Below are 5418 nucleotides of genomic sequence, written 5' to 3'. Positions count from 1 at the left end.
CCAAATCTAACAAAGCTTTTTTAATTTTATTTTTTCCAATAATACATGAAATTTTTGGACAACCTGGATTTTTATATTTCAAAGTAGAATTATTTTGTATAATAGAACTTACTTGTTCAGTTAAGAATGCTTTCTTCTTTACATGCAATTGCCTTTTCACAGTACATAAATCTTTTAAAAACTTTTCATAAGAAGACACTTGTTTAATAGCATCTAATAATTGAATATTTATTTTTACTTGTTTAAAAACTTCATAAATATCAGAATAATTTTTTTGTTTTTTATTATTTACTAATGCATGAGGAAAAGGAACATGTTTATTTGACTCACATATTACTTAAGATAATTTATCATCAACTTTCTTATTATTAGGATTCAAAGCATCATCTTTATCAAAAGTATCAAGATTTTCATCCTTACTCTTTGAGTTTAAATGATCTTTGTTTTCATCACTATATGGATCATTAACTATTTTACCACTTCTAAGAGTAATAACAACTTTTACTTGATCAAATTTATCTTGATTTTGATTTTTAGGATTAGGTTGTGGTTGAGATGGAAATTTTCCTTTTTCATGAATATTAAGTGCAGATGCAAATTTTGCAAGAGTTTCTTTCAAATCATTCATAGATTGAATGTTTTGAATATTGATAGACTCTTGCTTTTGAATGTATGCATGAATTTCATCTTCAAAATGTTTTCTTGGAGGTGGGATATAAGGAACATAACCTTGATGATTTTGGTTATTTTGAAAAGGTTGTTGTGAAGGTTGTGCATTATTATCGTCCCTTCAACTAAAATTAGGATGATTTCTCCAACCAAGATTATATGTTTGTGAAAAAGGATCTAATGTTGGTTTTTTAAAATTGTTAACATAATTGGCTTGTTCATGGAGACATTCTTTAAATGCAGGCAAAGTAGGACAATTTTTTGTAAGATGATCATGTGTGTCACATATATGACAAACAATTCCTTGAACACTTTTTAATTGATCACTCTTTTTCATTTCTAATGACTCAATTTTTCTTGCTAAAGATGCAAGTTTGGCTTGAATATCTACATCATCTTTAAGATGGTAAATACCAACCCCATTTGTTGAATTATTGGTTTTACTTGGTGGTTCAATTGAGCCTATATTATCCCAATTTTGAGCATTTTCTGCTAATGACTCCAAATATTCCATAGCTTCATTTGGATTTTTATCTTCAAAAGTTCCATTACACATGAATTCTATCATTTGTATATCTTTAGGTATTAAACCTTTATAAAAGTGAGAAACTATCCTCCATATTTCAAAACCATGATGTGGGCATGTATTAAGTAACTCTTTATATCTATCCCAACATTGATAAAATGTTTCCCCTTGTTTTTGAGAAAAAGTTGTAATTTGTATTTTAAAAGAGTTTGTTCTATGGGAAGGGAAAAACTTTTTTAGAAATTGTTGTTGCATTTCTTCCCATGATCATATTGAACTTGATCTCAAATTTTGCAACCATGTTTTAACTTTATCTTTTAAAGAAAAAGGAAAAAGCTTTAATCAAACAATATCCATGATATAATTTTGATCATTATAAGTGTTGCAAACCTCCTCAAATTCTCTTAAATGCAAATATGGATTTTCAGAATCTAGGCCATGAAAATTTGGTAAAAGTTGAATAATTTGAGGTTTAAAATTGAAATTAGATTCATCAGGAGGAAAAACTGAACAAGATGGTGTACTAGTAATTATTGGATTCATATGCAGGCTAAGTGTTCTTGGTTGTTCATGTTCTTGATTATTATTATTATTATCATCTTGATTATTAGAATTATCCTCCATGTTTAAAATATTTTCAAATACTCGAACAAGTCTACCACTTTGTTTACGACTCCAAACAATCATACAATTAAAAACAACATACTATTTACATAAATAACATAAATAAAAAAAATTAAACTTAATTTATCTGGCAATGATGCCAAAAACTTGCTACAACTTAAATTGTAATTCACCCAAGTGTAGGTTGTCTGCAAGTAATATACTCGTGAGTACGAGATCGATCCACAGAGAGGATGCTGTAAGTTTAATTTTAGCAATGATATATTATAGATGGAAATATTATTATAAAACTTCAAATACACAAATTATAAAATTGTCAAGGCTTCAAAGGTTCATTGTTGGTGTACTTAAGATTTCTTAACAAAAATAAATAAAAGAAACTAAAATAAGAATAAACATAAAAGAACAATAAAATATTTAAACAAATATATCATATAATATAGTTCCCACTATATTAAATTCAGATTAACTGATATTTAATACATGGTACCCATAATATATATATAAATGCATAAATATAAACATAAAAGAACAATTAAATATTTAAACAAATATATCATATAATATAGTTCCCACTATATTAATATCAGATTTACCGATAATTAATATATGGTACCCATAATAAATATATAAGTGCATAAATATAAATTTACATAAAAATAAATGTTATATCAAATCACCATATTTCATTTAGAACAACCGGCAGAGCCACGCTATCGTCTAAATAAAATATATGAATTTTTATGTTAGATGCGATAAAGTAAATGTTAGTTGTGGAAATGTAAATGTAAGTTACGGAAAGTAAATGTTAATTGCGGAAAGTAAATGTTAGTTGCGAGAAAGTAAATGTAAGTTGCGAGAAAGTAAATGTTAGATCAAATCACAATATATTATTTAGAACAACCGGCACAGCCACGCTATTGTATAAATAATATATATGACTTTATTATAAATTGATACATATATTTATAGTATATAATTATTGTAGTATTTATTGTATCATATTAGACAACAAATCAAGGTAACCACATTCAAGGTACCAAATATTTGATGTAAATAGATAACAATAAATCATCCAAATTATACCTACAAATAAAGATCAATTAGTAAAACAAAATAAAAAATAGAAAAAGAAAGAATATACAAAATATAAACAATATTACTTGACCAACAATGAAACCTTTTCACCTTGACATAAAAGGATTTAGCTTGCCATGAACATAAGACTCAAGAGTAAGGATAAAAGAAATTTCATACTTAAACTTGGAGAAATATGCACACTCAAACTCTTATTATTACACACACAATATTTATTTTACAAGTGAGGAATTTATCTACACATTTGCACACTACAAAACTTATACAACACATTATTTATAGGCTAAATGAGAGCAAGAGTTCAAGGCTCATTAAATGTGGAATAGTAAAGTTGGTGGGTGCTTGTCTCCTTGAATGTCAATACCATGACCCAAATTTAATTGGCATGTTTGATGTCTTAGACCACCGATTCAGCCTTTCCATTCAACATAGAACACGTAGGATATTTTGTGTAGATGTGTTTGGACATATAATTAACATCTTTTGGGTAAAAGGTGAAATAGTTATGATATTTTTATTACAAGCTGGTCATAGTAAAAGTAAATTTGTCACCATTTTGATGTTTGATTATTTTGATCATCTTAATTAGGTTTTTGGAATTTCTTGTCTTCTACAAATTTGAAGATGCCTCTTTTGTGATTCTACAAGATTTGAGATTACTCCAATATTACCTTTGTAGCTTGAGTAATTTTATTTTTACCAAATCTGCGCAAAACATAAAATACAACTTTTTTAGTAAAATATTTAAATATAAACACATAACACTAAAATAATACAACTTCATAATTTTAATGAAACTTTAATTTTAAAAAAAAATTTTAACATATAAATAATTACAAATTTTAAGTTTCATTAGAGACCTCACTGAACCACGCTGTGGACATACCTTGGCAAAACGTCCTGCCTGATGACATATGTTACAACTCCCAAACACACCTTTGGACGGATCACTAGGATTTCTCCCTCCGCATTTGCTACAATACACTCCAGAATAACTTGTACCCTGACCAAAACTGCTCTGTCTTGGCCCACTGGAGCTGGATGAACCACTGCCTCATGACTTCTTAAACTGCTTTCCTCTTGCCTTAAGAAAATCTTTCTTACCACTACTGCTGCTACCTCCCTCAAATCTGGGGGATGGTTGCTGAAATTGCGGTGATGGTTGCGGTTGAAATTGTGCAACAAACGATGCTCCTTGTTGCTTAATCAAACCGGCTTCTGTCCCTTTGCTCGATCAAGTGCATCAGCAAATTTGTTTGGCCTCCCAGAATTCACCAACGTAAACACTTTGGGATTCAGTCCATTTATGAACTGATCAGCTTTGGCCTCTTCACTCCCAGCTACATGCGGAGAAAACTTCAGCAATGTAGAGAACTTGGCAACATATTCTTCGATGATCAGATTCCCCTGTTTCAGATTTTCAAACTCTGCACCCTTGTCTTTTCTGTACGACACTGGAAAGAAACGTTGATAATTAAATTCTTTTAAAAATACTTCCCACGTGGTAGTCGTATCTTGATTCTCAAGAGCTCTCTTCGTTGTTATCCACCAACTCTTGGCAACATCATGTAATTGGTGCCCAATCAGTCTGACTCTTCTGTCATCTGCATAATCAAGGGAATCAAACAACATCTCCATTTCCTCTAACCAACTTTCACATTCCACTGAGTTCTCAGTTCCCTTCAGTGTAGGCAGCTTGAAATATTGGAACCTCTTCAACAAAGTTTCCATCGGTGTAGCAGTCACGTCCATCGGATCATTGGAAGTACTGCCTTGTTCTGTTTTAGAAGCTTATGTGGCTTGTGGCACATTTACCGGTTCTGGCTGAGAAACAGCCACTGTCTGTCTAGTAATCGGTGCTTGACGAGGAGGCATATCTGATATTCAGAAGTATTAGTACACAAGTACATCAATATATCAGATTCGACCATTCTGTTTCAGCCCTCCTCTGATTAGCACATTCATGCGTTCTCAAGAGATCGAGTTCTGATCAAGAATCAGTTCTAATTCATTTTCAACAATACATGCTTCCAATCAACTCAGATATTCAGGTAAGCACGTAATTCTTAAAGATCATGTAGTAGCCCATAACCAAAATCAGTAATTAAGGAATTAATCATAATTACTTGAATAGAGTTCGGAGGCTTCGAAGGTAGGTTCGGAAGTTCCGATGCAGGATCGGAAGCTCCGATCATATTACGTCAGGCATGACGATTGGCTAGATCGGAAGCTCCGATCACCCCTATCCGAAGTCAACATGTTATATTTTGACACGTGGCAGATCAAGATCTTCTGAAGCTCCGATGGCAGGATTGGATGTTCCGATCAAGGTTCGGACGTTCCGATCGAGGATCGGAAGTTCCGATCATTGTCTATAAATAGAGGGTCGGGGCTTCATTTCCAATTGCCAATTCCGAGTATTTCCCTCTCCTTTCTAGTTTATTCGAGTTGTTCTAGCCTTCCTAGGCTTGACCCGGCGGTCGGTGAGGCGTTCGGAAGTC

General features: G+C 31.8%; 1 non-coding gene across 1 annotated transcript; it reads left to right on the top strand.

Moving 5' to 3' along the window:
* The first annotated feature begins 1295 nt into the window (after window positions 1–1295).
* Window positions 1296–1406, top strand: LOC140876905 (small nucleolar RNA R71). The gene has a single exon (XR_012149133.1). It is a non-coding gene; the product is annotated as a small nucleolar RNA R71 (small nucleolar RNA).
* Window positions 1407–5418: the final 4012 nt, after the last annotated feature.

This window comes from Henckelia pumila, chromosome 1 (genome assembly GCF_033568475.1).
Source record: "Henckelia pumila isolate YLH828 chromosome 1, ASM3356847v2, whole genome shotgun sequence".
Lineage (NCBI taxonomy): Eukaryota > Viridiplantae > Streptophyta > Magnoliopsida > Lamiales > Gesneriaceae > Henckelia > Henckelia pumila.
Note: the sequence above shows the minus strand (reverse complement) of the source record. Positions and strands in the feature narration are given on the sequence as shown.